Raw genomic sequence first — 21,024 nt, forward strand, 5'->3', positions numbered from 1 at the left:
ATTTGAAAACAAAATAAATATTTTTATAATTTTTTTTTATTACAACTTTTTTATTAATAAGTTGGATGCCTCACTTGGGATTCTTTTATGGTTTTTATCTGATTAAACTAGTTATATGGGTTAAGTGGAAATAATATTTATAGTTAATATGGTTGAATATAGACGAAGGAGGTGGCCAAAACATTTGAGAAATTTTTTTATATTTATTTTAGACAATTTATTTAATTTAGTTTTTATATTATTAAGAAGTTTCAATATGACTATTAAATATTTGATTGAAAGTTGAATATGGGATTGGTGTATTGTTAAAGTACTGCTCAAATCTCTTGTGGGTCTTACTTAAAATAAATGTTTAAACATAATGCATGTTTATACATGGTTTAATAAAGTTAAACATAAAAAATTAACTAAAGATTTCACACACCATAATATTCTTATATTGCATATTTGAAATCAAAATTTTAAAATAAGAAAATATTGTTGAGAAATTTTTTTAAAAACTCTAACTAACCAACCAAATCTGCCAAATCTGCCAATATACTATTGTAAGTGTTAATTCCAGTTTTCAACATTAAAAACTTGTTAGGCAATCGTCATTATTCCTCTATCGGTACTTGCTCCACGAGAATTTTGAAGATCTGGTCCTTCACTTCGTTGTTAGAAATGGATATGCCATCTCCGTATTTGTAGAGGAATTGAAGGCCTCGTGTTATATTGAAAGTGAACTTCTTACAACACAATGGTACGCTGTCCGGCTTAAGAAACTCCCGATTCATTTCCTCAAGGGAGAGTTGAAGGATGCCCTTTATTTGATTTAAAGCATTTTCCACGGTAGCATTTTCCACGGTAGAATCAAGATTGTCTTTTATGTAACACTCTATGATTGAAGCCATCTCCCCGCGTTCCTTCTCATCCTTCATTGTAACTGTGAAAGAAAGTGATAAAGGTGTGAGTGAGGATTTCGCGTAGAATATTATGCATCCAATCTTGTTTAAATGCTCTTAAAATAAATGTAATTTCAGATGCCAAACACCTCGAAATCTCTTAAGTCGTCGATGAGTCTGATTGTCAATTCTGAGAGCTCTTGGATCTTAGATGGAGAATGTATTTGCTCCAGAATGGTGTTCGGGAGAAGTTGACCATCAAGAGAGGCGGAATCAAATTTACGATACACATCCCTGAGCTAGCGACGACATTTTGTCGGTAATTTCTGGTTATTCCAAACAAAATACAGTGGAAAAATCCTCTGTTTCCACTGTTGAAAATTTTCTGATAAATTCCGAAACAACAAAAATATGAACAGAGAGTAATACTCTGTTTACTGATAATTCAAAAACACAAGAACAGAGCATAAAATAATACTCTACTTTGCCTCACGATCAAAAACTGATCAAAATAATACTCTGTCTTTGACGCAGAAAAATACTCTGTTTTTAACTCAGAAAAACAGAAAAATTCGTTCTCTGGAAACGGTGTTGCAGCAACACAGTTTTTTTTCAGTTGCTGTTCGTGGTGGTGCAGCAACGCTGTTCGTGGTGTTGCAGCAACGTAAATTTTTGACGTCATGTATTTTTCGACTTACGGTGTAACATCAACAGGAAATTTTTGACAAAATAACTTTTGGTGTAATAGCAACGCACAGAAAGAAACTTCTATTTATGAAAATAAACCAACAGATAAAACTAAGTCTTCCTCACATAGAGGGATCTTCACAAAATATTATGCTAAAGAGCATCTTCCTCTTGACAGAGGGATTACAACAGGAACGCTTCAGTTCCACAAAACAACTATCTCAGAAAATTTCAGCACTGCTGTGCAATACAAAAAAAACTCTCTTGTTCTACACTGTTGTGTGTTACAAAAGGACTTTCAATCTATTTCCTCTATATTTTCTACTTCTGTTTCTGTTTCTATTTATAGTGCGGGAAAGGGTCTTCACCGCTTTAACTTGCTGATAAAGTTTATGCTGCTCATGATTAACAGATTTGATCTCTTGCTGTATTTTTGAGTCGGTGGTGATGAAATCTATGGCTGATAAATGCTGTGTCGGCTCGAGGCTGGTTCTTTTTCTGTTTCAGCCATTCTGCTCATTAATACGGTTGTTGAAAAGTAACGGTGTGGCGCTGGATCTGATCTTCTTCCTTCTGGAAACACAAAAATAATTAAAGAGTGAAAAGATGGTAATGGCGGTGACATAAAAGATCGGGAAAAAATGTGGGGCGCCGGATCACGACAAATGAATAAAGTAGTTGCTGTTGTTCTGTTCACTGCAGTTGAAATTATAATTTCAACACTCCCCTTTAATTTCAACTGCTGGGTTATCAGTCATACCCAGAAGTTTCCTTAAAAACTCAAAACTTTTCTGATCCAATGGCTTTGTCAGAATATCTGCAACCTGTTCCTGAGTCCTGCAATGTTGTAAAATGATTTCTCCATTGTTCACCAATTCTCTGATGTAGTGAAACTTTGTTTCTATGTGTTTTGTTCTCTTGTGGAATACAGAGTTCTTGGATAATGCAATAGCTGAGCTATTGTCACAAAAAATAACTGTTGCTGTTGCCTGCTCCTGGCATAGACTTCTCAACATTCTCCTCATCCAAACTGCTTGACATGCTGCTGCTGTAGTTGCCACATACTCTGCTTCTGCTGTAGACAATGCCACAATTGGTTGTTTCTTGGAAGCCCATGAAATGGCTCCTGAACCTATGTGAAAAATGTAACCAGATGTGCTTTTTCGGTCATCTACACTTCCAGCCCAATCACTATTTGTGTATCCAACTAAATCTGAACATTCTGAAACAGTATAAAATATGCCATACCTTTTTGTACCTTTAACATACCTCAGAATTCTCTTTGCTGCCCGCCAATGTGTTTCTTTTGGCTTCTCCATGAATCTGGAAATTAAACTAACAACATACATTATGTCTGGCCTAGTTGCAGTCAAATACATGAGGCTGCCAACTATGCTCTTGTACACACTAGGGTCAAAATCTTTGCTGCTGTCCTCTTTGCTGAGTTTTAATCCCATCACTGTGGGAGTGATTGCTGCCTTGCTGTCCTGCATGTTAAATCTGCTCAACACTTCATTTACATATTTTGCCTGTGAAATAAAAATTCCATTTTTATTTTGATCTACTTCTATTCCTAAGAAGTATCTCAGCAAACCCATGTCAGTCATCTCAAATTCTTCTTTCATGACTGATTTGAAATTTTCAATGAGGTAGTCATCATTACCTGTAAAAATCACATCATCAACATATAACACAACAATTAAAATTTTACAGTCTTTTTCTTTGATGTAAACAGTGGGTTCTCACTCACACTTCTCAAATCCGTTTTCCAGTAGATAAGAATCTATCCCACTGTACCACGCTCTTGGTGCTTGCTTCAGCCCATAAAGAGCTTTGTTCAATCTGCAGACTTTGTGCTCTTGGCCTTTCTTCTCATAGCCTAGAGGTTGCTCGATGTAAACCTCTTCCATTAATACTCCATTCAAGAATGCGGACTTCACGTCCATTTGGTAAACTTTCCATTTGTTTTGTGCTGCTATGGACAGCACTGCTCTTACTGTTTCCATTCTTGCAACTGGTGCGAAAGTCTCCTCATAATCTCTCCCATATTGTTGCTTGTATCCCTTGACAACAAGTCTTGCCTTATGCCTTTCTATCTTGCCTTCAGCATTACTCTTGGTCTTGTAGACCCATTTAACTCCAATGACTTCTTTACTTTTTGGTAGATCAACTAAATCCCATGTCTTATTTCTTTCTATGGCATTCATCTCCTCATCCATAGCTTCTATCCATTTCTTATCTCTAATTGCATCTTTGAAATGATTAGGGTCATCAACGTGACAATACAAAGCAAACAAAGAATTCATTCCTTCATCATAAATATCACTTAAATTTCTGAATTTCTTACCTCTTTCATTCGGTGTGCAAGTGCTTGTAGATGCACTTGAATTTCCTCATTGTGGTGTGCTTGGAGAAGCACTCACATTTCTCCTCAAGGGTGTCTTTTGCTGTTCTGTTGTTGGCGCTGCTGTTTGGGGATGTGTTTCGGCCAACTCCTCATCATCATCATCATGAAACAAACAGTTTTTAACATTAACTGTTTTCTCTATGCTTCCATCCCAAGCTTCCTCTTCAAAAAATTGAACATCTCTGCTCACAAAAAACTTCTTGGTGGATGGGATATATAATCTGTAAGCTTTGGATTCTTCACTGTATCCAATGAAAATACATTTCTCCCCTTTGCTGTCCAATTTCTTCCTTAGCTGATCTGGAATGTGTGCATAAGCCACACAACCAAAAACTTTCATGTGGGTGACTCCTTGCTTTCTCCTACTCCATGCTTCTTTTGGCACTTTGTTCATCACTGCTTTTGTAGGACATCTATTCAAAATATATACTGCACAGTGTACAGCTTCAGCCCAATAATCATTTGGCAAATGCTTTGTCTTCAACATGCTCCTCGCCATATCCATGATTGTTCTGTTTTTCCTTTCAGCGACTCCATTTTGCTGCGGGGTGTACCTTGCTGTAAATTGCTTATGAATTCCATTTTCTCTGCAAAAACGTAAAAATTCTTTGGAGATATACTCACCTCCTCTGTCAGTTCTCAAAACCTTGATACGCAGCCCACTTTGATTTTCTACAAGTACTTTAAAATTTTGGAATTTTTCAAACACTTCACTCTTATTCTTCAGAAAATAAACCCATGTCTTTCTAGTAAAGTCATCAATAAATGTTAGAAAATTTTGGCTCCCTGCAAGTGATGGAGCTTGCATCGGTCCACATAAATCTGAATGGACAATTTCTAAGGGTGCTTTTGCCCTTATGCTTTTCCCAGTTGGAAAACTTTCTCTGTGTTGTTTTCCCAATATACAACCTTCACAAAGGCTGTCTGGCTTTTCTATCAATGGTAATCCTCTTACCATTCCTTTTCTACTCAACAAATTAAGACCTCCAAAGTTAAGATGTCCAAATCTCAAATGCCACAACCAATTTTCATCCTTTGATACACTTTGGAGGGCCTCTTGTGTCACTGCTGCAATTTCTTCTTTATTTTTCAGATCTGCCCTTATTCTGAGAGGGAACATCCTGTTCCTTGTCATCTTCACTTCAACAATACAACGTTTGCTGGGTAATCTGTCCATTATGGTGCATACATCATTCTTAAAGAAAACATTGTAACCTTTCTGAACAAGCTGTCCAATACTCAAGAGATTACACTTCATTCCAGGAACATAATAGACACCTGCTATGGTTTTCTTTTCACCTTTCTTTGTAAATATTTTAACTTCTCCTTTTCCCATAACAGAAATTTTACTATCAGTCCCAAGTGTGACTTGTGACTACACACTCTGATCTAAAGCAGAAAACAGGGCTATGTTTCCTGCCATATGGTTGCTGCAACCAGAATCTAGAAACCATATATCTTCACTGTTTGTTTCAGCCATATTACAAACTAACAACACATTATCTTGACTGATATTTTCTCTAGTGATATTTGCACTAGATCTATTACTCATATCATGTTGCTTCTTCCTACATTCATTTACATAGTGCCCATATTTTTTACAATAATAACATTGGACATTGGATTTTTCATACCTTTGTCCTTGAGCATGATGTTGTCCACTTTGTTGACTGCTGCCATGGCCTTGGTTCTGATTTGGATTGCTGCCTCTTCCTTGAACGTTTGTTGGACTGTTTCTTCCGCCTCTGTATTGGGTTCTTCCTCTTCCTCTCTTGTTTCCTCTGCCTTTACCTCTTCCTCTTCCTAATGACATCTGGGTCTTGAAGGCTTGCTCTAGAGATGAGTTTTCATTTCTACTCAGCCTCTGCTCATGTGTTATCAGTGATGCATGAAGTTCATCAACTGAAAAATTTGAGAGATCCTTTGTCTCTTCTATGGTAGTGACAATCACATCAAACTTTGAGGGTAGGCACCTCAATAGTTTCTCCACAATCCTCTTTTCTTCAAGAGTTTCTCCATGAGACCTTATCTGTGTGACCAAACCAATTTCTTGTGTGAAGAATGAGTCAATATTGTCTGATTCCTTCATACACAGGTTTTCAAAATCTTTCCTCAGCAACTGTAGTTTTGTTGTCTTCACTTTCTCCATGCCTTGATAGGCTGTCTTGAGAGTTTTCCATGCTTCTCTGGATGTATTGGCTGCTGCTATCCTCGGAAACACACTCTCATGCACTGCTTGATATAAGAATACAAGGGCTTTTGAGTCCTTCTTCTTATTGCTCTGCAACAGCTCTTTCTCTGCCTGAGTTAATCCAATAAACTCTTCTTCATTTGCTGGCTCTTCAAATACATATTCAACAAGTTCCCATAAATCATGTGAGGCAAACACGGCTTTCATGGTTATTGCCCAGTAGTCATAATTTTTCCCATTGAACTGTGGGAGCTGGGTATTAAACATACCCACGCTGGTGCTGGCCATTCTTGCAATACTTGACAGTAGAAAAAATCACTTAATTGTCTTCAACAGCTACACAAAAAACTAATCTGAAAAATACCTTGACAGTGTTTTCACTCTGCTGTATAATCTGCTGCAGCAACAAATCTTCTTTCAACTTCTTTGATGTCTTCAAAGAGCCTGGACAAGCTCTGATACCATGTCGGGAATTTCTGGTTATTCCAAACAAAATACAGTGGAAAAATCCTCTGTTTCCACTGTTGAAAATTTTCTGATAAATTCCGAAACAACAAAAATATGAACAGAGAGTAATACTTTGTTTACTGATAATTCAAAAACACAAGAACAGAGCATAAAATAATACTCTACTTTGCCTCAGGATCAAAAACTGATCAAAATAATACTCTGTCTTTGACGCAGAAAAATACTCTGTTTTTAACTCAGAAAAACAGAAAAATTCATTCTCTGGAAACGGTGTTGCAGCAACACAGTTTTTTTTCAGTTGCTGTTCGTGGTGTTGCAGCAACGTAAATTTTTTACGTCAAGTATTTTTCGACTTACGGTGTAACAGCAACAGGAAATTTTTGACAAAATAACTTTTGGTGTAACAGCAACGCACAGAAAGAAACTTCTATTTATGAAAATAAACCAACAGATAAAACTAAGTCTTCCTCACATAGAGGGATCTTCACAAAATATTATGCTAAAGAGCCTCTTCCTCTTGACAGATGGATTACAACGGGAACGCTTCAGTTCCACAAAACAACTATCTCAGAAAATTTCAGCATTGCTGTGCAATATAAAAAAAACTCTCTTGTTCTACACTGCTGTGTGTTACAAAAGGACTTTCAATCTATTTCATCTATATTTTCTACTTCTGTTTCTGTTTCTATTTATAGTGCGGGAAAGGGTCTTCACCATTTTAACTTGCTGATAAAGTTTATGCTGCTCATGATTAACAGATTTGATCTCTCGCTGTATTTTTGAGTCAGTGGTGATGAAATCTATGGCTGATAAATGTTGTGTCGGCTCGAGGCTGGTTCTTTTTCTGTTTCAGCCGTTCTGCTCATTAATACGGTTGTTGAAAAGTAACGGTTTGGCGCTGGATTTGATCTTCTTCCTTCTGGAAACACAAAAATAATTAAAGAGTGAAAAAATGGTAATAGCGGTGACATAAAAGATCGGGAAAAAATGTGGGGCGTCGGATCACGACAAATGAATAAAGTAGTTGCTGTTGTTCTGTTCACTGCAGTTGAAATTATAATAACGTCGACACACAACCAGTTGTTATCCATTCCGCTTTTTGCAGATAAGACTCAAGGTATCGCACTCACTGGGCATACAGCGAGTAAAATACATTGATGGTTAATGTCTCATTTAGGGAATACTTTGGCATTTTAAATTTATTTTGCTTTATTTTGAAATTGTTATTCCATCGCATACTAAGATTCACTCGGGTAAGTACAATGTAACCTAACATTCTAAAAAAACGCATACGGTCTCTTTTAATATGGCTGACGTGTCCGGCCCATGCTTGCTTACTACTTCAGCCGCCAGTTCATTCGCTGTATTGAAGAAAAACTGGATTGCAATTTTTATTTTTTCCGGAAGGTCATCTATTAACGAAATATCCCATCTGAAAAATCACACAAACAGTAATAAAAATTACAATCTTCAAGATATATAACAGCGAGAAGCTTTGAGGAAATCAAATAGCAATTTGTACAAAGTCTGTAGAGTTTGAATTCACCGTCTGACTCCCTCTGTGATGGTTTTCAGTTCGTCTAGCATTCCGTAGGTATCATAGAGATCATCTAGAACAGTTACGATGGTAGTAACTTTCGCGAAGGCGATTCTGCTTTGAGAAAGCTCGGGGCTCAAACATGCATATAACCGCCCAAAAGTAAAGTTCCATGTGACGCCTCCTATAGAAATTCACGTGCGCAACTTCTGAGTCCCTCCACCACCTACGAAGAACATAATAGTGTTGCAGAACATCAGGTATAATCAGGAATCCCATAACTGATAATCTGTATATGTTCCTTGAGCAAAGTTTTATTTTAATGCCACCGGATGAAAGGACTATCGAGAGTCATTTTTCTTATATATATATATATATATATATAGTCTCGAATCATTATAGATAGATAAATCTATCAATAATTTGCTATGCAAAATAATTATTTTGTAATTTTATTAACATTTACATTTTGATATTATTAATAAAATATGATTATGAATTTAGGTTTCTAAAATAACATCCAAATTCATTTGTTTATGTGTTACGAATCAGCAATATTATTAAAATTTTCATATATAAACTGGAAATTCTGAAAATGGGATTTAAGTGGAATTAGTTAAATTATTTTGAATATATTTAATTATTATTAAAAGAAAAATATTATGGGATAAAACAATAAAATATTCAAAATATTATTGCCTTTGAAATGAAATAAAAGTAAAATAATATGCGAAAATAAAATTATATTTTAATTAAATTTAAAAATAAAAATCGGGAGAAGAAAATTGGAAATAAAAAATAAAATTGGAAATAAGAAATATTATTTAATAAATTTTAAAATAAATATGATAAATTAATTTTATATATACAGAAATACTGTAAATCAATTTTTTTTTTAAGGCAAAATCAGATTGAATCACAATGTTTTAATACCTTTTTCTAACTGATTAGCTTTTAGTTTCTTTTAAATGCAATAAAATCCATATTTCCAAAATAAAAATTAATCATCATAATATTATTAACTATACTTCTAAAATAAAATAAAAAGAGAAGAATTAGTAAGGAATCTAAGTGGCCGATTACTATATCTCTAAACTTAAAATTAAATAGAAAGATAAATAAAGAATCACCATCTACGATGAAATGGTCCCGATACCTTGTAATATACTGCATCTCTTTCTGATGTATGCATTGCAGAATATTGAAGTCCAATTTGGCTAACTCCAAAACTTTTTGGTTGAAATTCGAACTTTAGAAAAAAGTGGCCATGGTTGAAATTCGACCTTTAGAAAAAAGTGGCAAAGCGATTTACGATGGTACAACCATATTTGAAAATGGAAAACAAAAACAATTATATTTAGTAAACCAGTAACGTACTTGAGCCACGAATGATTTTGTCCATATATTTCAATAAAGCTGCGAGCCTCCCATCTGGGCGCACTGCAATGCCATGGAAACTCCAATGCATACTTCACCTAAACAGCAGTAATTAATGAGGTCAAATCCCTTATAAGCCATAGACAGCATCCTCTTTTTAATTTAAGGTAGGACCATCAAAATGCGGTTAGTGCTTACCTCTTCCAGAAGGCTTTGATCTAGGTCGTTGACTTACCCGCGTCCAACCAAAACTTGATTTAGATATTCTCGGGTGAATGCCTTCGCCTCTTCCATCACTGCTTCTCCGGGAAATGAAATTTCTGAACCTCGAAGTAACGACAGCATGCTTCTCACTTCTTTATCTGCACTGAAATTGCAGAAGAATTTTCCGTTTCCATCTTTGAAATTCTCCAACACACCTGCTTGAGAGCTTAGTAATATAAGTAGTGAATTAAATGATGGAAAATTTCAGGAAATAAAGAATAATGCTTCTTGATCGCTTCTCTATTTCTAAGAGAATCTGTTCGAGGTTTAAGAATAGAAGAAATGAACTAAATTCAGAAAACATATGGATAAATACAAAGACTCTTTTCCACGTTTAGTAAATGGTATCACCAATTTAATGCAGGTTTTCTAACAAAACATCTCAAATCATGAACAGCAATAATAATGAACAGCATCTATTCCCTTGAAATTTCCAAACAAACGAACCTATTTAATGCATGTCATCCATTAAGAAAATCCCTACAACATTAGTTACATCACCATTAATTACTTCCAGACCACATTAAGAAGGTATATTCTAGCTTGACATCGAATAAAAAATCCATTGCTGTTATACCACCTGAATCGACGTTATATCGATGCAGTCGGAGAGCTCGAAAACCTAGAGCTCTACTGTCGAGATCTTTGCTGAGAGAATCTCTTGATCCCACCACGATACCCTTTTCGTTCCAACATCTACTCAGCTCAAACAGTCAGTCTTAAACGAACGAATGGAAGATGGCCCCAGAAAATCAATGTGAAGATATATGTAAACGCTAAATTAAATTTTTTCATGTGTGTTGAAAATTGAAATTACTAACCTGTAAACGTAATCTAGAGCAGCTGTTTTTATTTCATGTTTAAAATGTCGATCAATTCCAAGGCATTCCAATGTGTCAACTATCTGCAGACGTTTGATAAAATCATAATTGCTATCCTCCATTTCGCTCAAAAGTAAATGCTTGATCTCCTCAATAAGCTTCGCAACACGTTCATAATATCCAGGTGCCTGCTTCCAGCGCAATGCAATTAAAATATATATCTCACAAGGATAGAGATAGGTGCTGCGAAAGAGTGATAGCTAATAACAAACAGAAAATTTAAATTGCAGATTTTAGACTCTTGTGGTTTGTTTTTCTAGATAAAGAATTTGGATTTTCCATCCGGAAAGATATATGTTTATTTGGAAAATACAGGATAAAAATTAAAAGAAAGACAACTCTCACTTATCACTGTGGAAAATCCAAACGCCTTGTCTTTAAAAAAATATAAAAGCAAACAGAGAGCAGAAGGCAAAGCTATAGAAGCATATCCCAAACAGCGAAAAGCAAACAAAGAGCAGAAGGTTAAGCTACAGAAGTATACCCCATACGGCGAATTGAGAGATACTATGAACTCATCGTCCCACACGTTTCCGTGGTAATTGGCAGTGCGTCGAGGGACGGAAACTGATTCACAAATCTCAGCCATAACACTACACTTTGCGATGCGATTTTATGTGATGAATGCAAATTCGTGGCTCGCTTATATAGACAAATGCGTGGTAGAAGTTTAGATCATAGCTACCGACTTCGCCTGGGGGATTATTCATTCAATAACAGAAGATGTGAATGGCAGTATTCACACAAATAGATAATAACAGAAGATGCCAATGACATTATTCACACAAATAGATAATAGTGGAGGAAAGCGAATTTACATAAATAGATAGTATTAGGATGGAGTGCCAACAGAAGGTAAGAAAATACAAAAGAAAATGGGAATAGGAAAGTTTTGGATTTTCTAGATTTCGAAAAAGACAAATAAGGGGATCGCCCAAAGTTATCTCACTCATTTTGTAAAGATGACGTAAATTACTGACGAGGAAAAACGCTCACGGATAAAACTTCCGAAAATGCGAAAATGTTCCGACCCGTAGCATTACAAATTGGTGCTCCTGAAAACGTGCTCCTGGAAAATTTGAGGAAGAACACGTCGGATAATATAGGAAAAAGTTTGGAGCCTCCGAGTACAGATTGGTGCAATACTAATAAATTTGAGATAATCTTTTATTACTGCCTAAAGAAAACGCCTCTGGAATGTTTGAAAAAGGAAATATCACGTACAGAGGATATTGTACGATAAAAGAAACCGGAAAAAGTTCGTAGCAGTTTTGTGATTCCCAGGAAAAAGACTATTACCGAGTGATGAAAATTATTCCAACTTCGTCTAACGGGTTCAAACATACATACTAACGGTAATTTAAAAATATTTTAAAAGGATAAATTTTTGAAATTGGTCTTTCTCTTATAACTATCATAAAATGTCTAAAAAAAATAGATAAAATAGATTTTTTATAAGTTATCAATTTCTTCATTTTCAATATTGGTTAGGTGGTGAATATTGGTTCATCACACCATATTATAAACAGCCCGTGGGTACAGGCAGGTGCCTGCTTCAGTCAGATAGTTACCTGCGTGGGTTTATTTTCAATATCGATTAGGTGGTGAATATTGGTTCATCACACCATATTATATTTTCACATTTAAAAACTAAAACCATATTTTATTTATTCTGGAATTCTGACATAATATTAAAAACATTTATTTATTCTGGAATTCTGACATAATATTAAAAACATAACTTGGGTAAAGATTCTACCTCAATTTTATGTGTTATTTGATGAAAGTATTTCAGAAAAGCTCAGACACCTTGTCATGTAAATGTAAAATTCCATATGAATATTGTTGATTATTGTCAATATGTGAATTGAATAATATTTAATTTATATTCTTAATGTTTTTAATCTTATAGTCTTATAGTCATCATAGATGTTATTTGTTTTGCTATATTTTTTTTCAATTGCTATGATATCATTAATGTGTGATTTTAACTATAGTTTTGATTATGTAAAGAATAACAAAGTAATTAGTGGTAGGTTATTGACGTAAATTGTTATGACATGATAGTTTAATAGTAAGATTTATTGTAAATGAGATATTAAATGACAATTTTGAAGACAAAACAATAACATATAGTAAATCTAAGGAATTTAAGTCATCTCTTTTTTATAATGTTTGAATATTTGAGCTCACTAATTGTATGGAACATGTTGATGCATAGTTATTTTATTGCATTCATAATAAGATGATTTTTCCATTAAATTTTGTTACATGGTTATAGTTTTGATATTTAATTTATGATTATTATTTTGACACATAGGATCTCTAAACAAACTAGTATGTAATTCATCACATCTCTACTAATATAATAAATATTGAGAAAAAAATGCATAACTAATACTTTAATATCAGTAATCTTAATTTCATGATAAGGATAATTGATAGTTTTTCTTTGTTTCACATGGAACTGTTTAATGATTATGTATGGGATTAAAATTACTATTAAGATTTCCCCAATGCGGTGGGTCAGAGGTTGAGCCCAATGCCTTGCCAAAGTGATGGGCACTAAAGACTACAAATGGATATTAATATTCAAGTCGGGAGGAGATCAAAACTATGAATCTAGTGGCGCGTGAGAAATGTTTGAACCTTAGAGGTGGCGAGGAGACAAATCCCCTATAAAGTTGCATCTGAGTATGGAAACAACCCTAATTGTGAATAGATCGATTTGAATTGTGATAGCTAGTTGACAGTGGTGGATGTTAGTGAGGTGAAAAGGATAGCTAGGGATGGTGGACTGTCATTTTTTTTTTATTCAGACTTTTGAGAGGTGGAGAAATGATGAGATAGGGTGAAGTTGCAGGAGAGGTTGAGTATCGTTTGAAATCACTGTGTGTTGCTTTTCTCAGCCACTTGAAATTCAACTACTTAGGCCTAGCTTTCGTCAATACTTCTTCTCATTTTTCCTTTCAATTTTTTTTGTAGTGTGTGGTTCAGTTTGGTCACTCCATTAATAATTTTATGACTGCTAAGATTTGGGCCTTTTATGACATAGCTTGATCTTGGTCCGAGTCATCTTTCATTCGTGGGTCTCACGATATTTTTTGGATTGTGGTTTTGGAAAGTATGTCTAGTTACCTCTAGTTAGTGTCTGATACTTCGATGATTTGTGTTCAAAAATGGGGATATTGTTCTCATACATCTCTTTTATGGGTTTATTTTTGGCTTTGTTCTAAAACTCAAAGTGTTGTAAGCACAAGGCTAGAGGTGATTATTAGCCCGGTGAGATTGGCATGTGTTAGTCGTTTTTTGGTTTGAGTTGGTGTTATAAGGTTGGACATTGTAATTGGTATGTTGTTAATTGGTGTATCATTAGTGTTCCCATTATAGGTTGTTTCACACCATAGAGGCTTAACTATGCATTTTTGTGTGGTTATTGTAATAAGGTTCCTCCCCTATGTGACATGTCACCTATGTAGTGTATGCACAATAGGAAAGCTAACAACGATAGTGGTTCCCAATAACAACACAAGGCACATTCATTTGTCCAGGAATCAACTAAGACATACTTTGAAGCGGTCCTTCGGACTCTATGGGAAATTAAAAATATGTAAACCATGATGGGTGCTGAGAGGCAAACATTTTATGACATTGATATATTGGAAGAGGTCTCCTACTAAGTTTTTGTCCCTGGTTACACCAAGTGTAAGAGGAAATAATAACTCACTTCAATTGCATTGCATCCAAAAATGAATACTATGCTCAGTATGGTGCTAAAAGGCAAGCAAGTAAAAGGTATAATGTGTGTTTTTAATTGAAGACATCAACATAGAACTAAGAAATAAAAATTTCTTCATGGATAGATTGAGTGTAAGGCAAGCCCATATAGAAGGGAACCTACAATGTGATTTTGATCGTCTTGCTCCTCCTTGTTCAAGGAAAGAGAACACAACCTTTGTCCCGTCATCAAATTCTTGATGGTTTGCAAGATTTCTAGTGCATATGAATTTATGCTTTTTGAGCTTTCCTATAATGAGTAGGTGGATGACTCCCCTAGTCTCCCTAGAGACAGTGAGGAACGTCCTCATTGAATGAAGAATCAAAATTCCATGGATGAACATTGTAATCTGATTTTGAAGACATTATGAGGCAATGCATTTTTCAATTTAGAAAGCACATCACTATTAAGCTTAGTGAAATTTTCTATTTTTTTATGTTCTTGGATATACATCCCAAGTGAACCTTATTAAAACCAAAAAACTTAAATTTGGAACTACACCATTGAAAATTTTGTTTTTTTCATTTATATAATAGCATTATCAAATTCTCAATTTCTTCTCCTAAAATATAGTTTCCCGTGTTTTCATTTTATGCTTCATTATCTATTACACTTTTTCACTTTCTTTTTTCTTTTTTTTTTATAAAAACAACTACATCAATGTGGTAATGCTTTACAAATATTTTGAAAATATCTTATAGGTCTCTTTTCCTCTGCCTCATCAAAGCCAAACTTTAATGAGACATATCCTTTCTGACAATAATATTGGGAACAACATTTGTGATAATCTATCATGTTAAGAAATGACATAATTTTCATTGTTATTAAACTTATCTATTATGGACTATGATTTAACGTTCCACTGTTTCATGCATTTTCACATGGTTTGAGACATAAAGTAAATTGTCAATACCCTTAATAATAAAAACATATTGGATATTTTCAATAAGTACATTCCTTCATTCTCATGTTTCTATGGATCTTGGAAAGTTGTAAATAAAAATCATTTTGACTTAACTAATAAGCAATGGATGCATGTTAATAAGAAGTCTATATAATGAATACTTTTATAGTATTTTGACAAACTTATCATCCTTTAACAATGGTCTCAAGATCAGTTTCATTTTATTTTTTTCTAATTAAAATGGTTTCCATGACTAAGATTTGTACTACAACTTTCTTTTTTTCTTATTATATCTAAACTAATCATAATTCCCATAGTTAAATACAATTAAAACATAATCAAAATATAAATACCACCTATAATGTCCATACATAATATGGATACATATAAGTTCATATACAAATTTTTACCAAAGTAAATATTTATTGTTTTAATTTTATTTAAAAATTCATATTATTATTTTTAACACTTTAAACTTCCTCTATAAAAATTCCTCTATAAAAATGAGTCAATAGTTATGAATTAATATTATCAATATATATAATTCATTAAAAAAAATCTTACTATTTTGAAATTACTTTATAAAAATGTAAATAATTGATTATCCATTATTAATTACCATTTGTATTGTTATCATTTAATGGAATTTTAACTTACATATTTAATTATTATTTGAATTTTAACATTTTGAATAATTGGATCCATAAGAGTTTACATATATATATAAAGTTGATTTATGTTAGAATAAGTTTAATTGTATATAAAAGAATTTTAATTAATTAAATTGATCATGTTTATTTTGCAATAGGTTCTCGAGAATTTTAATTTAATTATAACATAGCATATTCATATAAATTAAATCGTTACTAAATGTTTATATCAATCCATATTAAACATCAAAACACACACTCATCAAAACTAACTAAATTATAACTTTATTTTTAATTATTATTAATTATAAAAATAATTGATATCTAAGTTATACCTATATATATATATATATATATATATATATATATAAACAAATATGGAGCTACATTGTCAAACATGGAGATTTATTCTCACATTAACAAAGAGATTATTAATCTATAAGTAGAGTTTATTACAATACCATGAGAAAATATGGGCTTATGAATAGGAGATGCCCAAAAAGATATAATTCACTTATATGACATTTGTTCATTCCATTTTTTTTAATTACCAATTTAACTAAAAACATTAGAAAATCCATAACCACTTTTGAGATAAATCTCCATCACTGATTTGCATATATAATTATGAATATTCTTCAATATTCTATGGAATACAATTCCACACCAACCCCCTAATAATTATTGATAATTAAATTAAAATTTTAAAGCCCTATTCCAAAATAGACCACTTAATAATTATTAGGTGGAAGATACACATTTAATCTCCAAGGAATATTTTAAAATATTCTTAGTACTTGTCATAAATAAAAAAAATGATATTTATTTCAAAATTATTTATGTCCTTTATACTATTTTATTTAAATTGATTAAATAAAAAAATGCCATATTGATTAAATTTATGTCCTTTATATATATATATGCTTTTTATGAATAGATATTTAATGGCACTTTACCATGGATATTTTAAGTTATATATATATATATATATATATATATATATATATATATATATATATCGAGTTAAGAATCTTGTTACATGTTAATTAATTAGTAATAATAATAATTTAATTTAATGTTACAATTTAGTTAGTTTTTATCACTGTTTTGATTTCAATAATGTGGGATGCATTATGATATGACTTAGGATTTTGATGTTTATCAATTTTTACCCATTCTCAATTTATATGATTATTCTAATTATAGGATGTTATATATATTTTTTTAGTTTACTCTCACTATTCACAATTTTTGTTATAAAATATAATGCATTTACAGAAAAAATTAGATAAAATGATATTTTTCAGAGTATTTTTCTTGTCAATTTTGTAGGAAATTCTGTAGAGATTTTTAAGAATTATAATTTTAATTCTTTTAATTTACAAAAATTGAATGTCTTCAGATTTTTCATGACACTAATTTGTTTTCTCTGTAAAGACTAGTTCTATATTAAAAAAGTGTAAAAGTATGTACAATGAGGTCAGACCCTCAGAGGAGGCCGAGGCCAGTCCTCAAACAAAAACTCATGGACAATACTGTTGAACCTGTCTAGCAGTTTTACAAAACAGACCTCAGAGTTTTGATTTACCCTGATATACTGACAAAATTGACTCGGACTACAGTTATCATTAACATCAGTAATCTCAAATAAACAGAAGCACTTAGCATAGCTGACTCTAAGACAGAGTATGATAACTGTGTTGACTGAAATTACAACCAGGAACATGAGACTGAAACAGACAGGAGCAAATTGCTGCAAAATCCACGACACAAGATCAAAAAAGCGTAACATGTGCACCCGGTGGAGTTTAGGCCGCATGGCTGGGAGACGCTTGCATATCTTCCTTCTCCTGGCTTGGAGAGGCAATCCAAGTAACAAACCCATCATCATCCAGAATCGGCTCTCCACGAGAATCAGTGACCAAGTGTAGACAGCCCAATGCATTGTGAGAAGGTTCGCAGATCTTGTCATCATCCCTGGCGAGGTTGGACGGCAGAGGCTCTTCCTGGACCGGGGCTTCCTCATACAAACAGTCAGCATGATACACCAAACCATTCATGTCCCCCAGTAGAATGTTGCTGTCCTGAGCGCTTGAGGAAGCGGGGGGAGTCGAGCTGGGAGTGTGGCGCTCCTCCTCTGAGATAAACACTGTAAAATTTACAGTCACCACCGGCCGAATGAGCCGGCTTTGGAAAATAAGGCGGAAGGACTGGTAGGAGCTATTCTGGAAAATTCTCTCCTGGTCTGATAGCGGGGATGAGGGAGGGACAGAGGCAATTGGGACAACCTGCTGCAGGTCCAGCTCTGATGCCAGACCGACCCCCTCGACGCGGAATGCCCCTGCTGCGAGGCATTATACCAGGAGCAAAAGACCTGAGAAGTCGCTCGAGCCAGAGGAGACTGAAGGCCTGAGGATTCCAGAGCCGAACACAAACTTCGACAGGAGAGATCTGGCCAGGAAACTGAAATGGCTGAGCGTCATATAGAACGGGGTCATTAACTGCCGCAGAGGAATTACGCAGATCCATGATCATGGGCCGAGTCGAGGACAGAGTTGCCATGCTCGCCTTGAATTCTGACTTACCTCGGGCCTGAACAGGTTTTAATTCACCTGCTTTGAGCCTTAACATATCTCCAATGACGCAAACCCCGGAGGTCGTCTGCCTGCCATCCGTCAGGCCTGGTGGTAGCGTGGCATGCTCCATCATTTATTGCTTGAGTGAACACCCGCATCCGGGTATCATGACACTAATTATATTTATATGTTAAATAATAATAAATCACAATTTCGCTAAAATATTATATTATTAAATTAAATAAATAAATAAATATTAATTAAATAGTAGCTTTATAAAAATATATTTATTTTGTCTTATCTTCCAAAATATTTTAGAAAAAACAAATTGAAGAATATTATATGATAAGCTATGAAAATATTTGAGAAAAAAACAAATTGGAGAATATTATAAAAATATATTTATTTTATCTTATCTTCTAGAATATTTTAGAAAAAACAAATTGAAGAATATTATATGATGAACTACAAAAATATTTGAAAGAAAACGAATTGAAGAATATTATAGGATAAAGTAGGTAAAATTGTATATTTTTATTAAGAAGTTATGTCCATGTGCTCCAAAAGATATGAGAAAAAACAAATTGGAGAATATTGTAAAAATATATTTATTTTATCTTATCTTCTAGAATATTTTAGAAAAACCAAATTGAAGAATATTATAGGATGAACTATGGAAATATTTGAGGAAAAACAAATTGGAGAATATTATAGGATAAAGTAGGTAAAATTGTATATTTTTCTTAAGAAGTTATTTCCATGTGCTCCAGAAGATTTGAGAAAAAACAAATTGGAGAATATTATAGGATAAAGTAGGTAAAATTGTATATTTTTCTTAAGAAGAAATGTCCATCTGCTCCAAAAGATTTGAGAAAAAACAAATTGGAGAATATTATAAAAATATATTTATTTTATCTTATCTTCTAGAATATTTTAGAAAAAACAAATTGAAGAATATTATAGGATGAACTATGGAAATATTTGAGAAATCAAAAATTAGAAAATATTATAAGATAAAGTAGGTAAAATTATATACTTCTCTTAAGAAATTATGTCCATATACTCCAAAGATTTGAGAAAAAACCAATTAGAGAATATTATAGGATAAAGTATGGGAAAATTTAGAGAAAGGAAATACATGTTCGTGCAATAATGGTAAAGTTGGCATAATTTTTTATTACTGCGGGAGGATTGACAAAAGACAAACCAGAGTATATTATACCTTACAAGTGCGAGGAAAAGGTTGGAGGATTTTGTGGAGATGTCTCGTAAGATTATACGATATGTTATGTAATATAGTTTTTATATTAATGGAATATTAGGGAATATAGTAGTAATTTTTAAAGAATGTTATAATATAATATTATTATATAAAATATAAGAAGGTAATATAGTTTAGTAAAATTTGTATAAAATATTTTAGAATATTTTTATAGTAGTTAAAGATGGAAGGTTGAGATTTATTTCACAAAAAAAATATATAATTTTTTTCTATTAATTAAAAAAATGTCAATATGTATCATATGAATATTTATGTTTTTATTTTAGTATGTGGTATTTAGTAAGTCATTTTATTGACACATAGTATTGTAATAAATCTTATATTTTCAAGTGAAGAATCCTTATAGTAAAATAAATATGAATATTCTAGATCATTTTTTCTGGTTAATTTTAATTAAAATCTGATGGAAATTTTTAAAAACTTGAGTTTAAATTGTTTAATGTGCATAATTCAAGTGCTCTAGGGGTTTTCAAGGGTGCTGAATCTATTTATGGATTCAAAAATGTATTTAAACAACAACAAAAATCATGAAATTGTATTACCAAATTTGGGTGAATTCCGGTGAAAAGGGCTATTTCCTCTATAAGTTAGGGCTTAGCCTAACTACTAAATAGCCTTTTTCACAATCATCAAAATCTGACATATATTTTTAAAAACTTGAGTTTAAATTTATGAATTTGCATAATTCAACTATTCCAAGGGATTTTATTTTGAACAACAAAAAAATCTTGAAATCATATTTCCTAATTTTGGTGAACGTGAAAAACTATTTAGTTTATAAGTTAGACTTATTGTTACAGCATAACCATAACTATAATTCATAACATAACTATATAACTATATAATTATATATATTTAACTATTACAACTTAGTTAGTTGGAGCTTAGAATCTTTTGTTAGATTTTTGCGAGTGTAGGGCCACACAATATGGATAAAGAATAGAAGAGGTGTAACTGGAATTGTTGGTTTTTAAATTGCTCTGGTAATTGACAACAATCTAAGAAGACATTCCTTGAGGATCAAAGATCTTCTCACGCTAGGTAAATAGGGCTTCCCTCCCTTCCACCAAAGGATAATTAGTATTCCCTGTTAATAATGTTAATTAAAGAAATATTATTTAAAATAAAAATGATTAGA

At 32.9% G+C, this 21,024-nt stretch overlaps 1 pseudogene across 1 annotated transcript; it reads right to left on the bottom strand.

Moving 5' to 3' along the window:
- Positions 1-589: 589 nt before the first annotated feature.
- On the bottom strand, positions 590-11,460 carry LOC149192869 (delta-selinene-like synthase, chloroplastic; annotated as a pseudogene). Its single transcript, XR_016254916.1, has 11 exons — positions 11,181-11,460; positions 10,637-10,824; positions 10,396-10,511; positions 9,750-9,970; positions 9,552-9,649; positions 9,331-9,423; positions 8,184-8,400; positions 7,931-8,069; positions 7,699-7,766; positions 1,034-1,213; positions 590-914 (listed from the first exon to the last, which is right to left on the bottom strand). The product of XR_016254916.1 is annotated as a delta-selinene-like synthase, chloroplastic (transcript).
- Between the last annotated feature and the right edge of the window lie 9,564 nt (positions 11,461-21,024).

Source organism: Pinus tabuliformis, chromosome 2_2 (genome assembly GCF_031772625.1).
Source record: "Pinus tabuliformis cultivar Carrire ecotype Pingquan chromosome 2_2, CPIR1, whole genome shotgun sequence".
NCBI lineage: Eukaryota > Viridiplantae > Streptophyta > Pinopsida > Pinales > Pinaceae > Pinus > Pinus tabuliformis.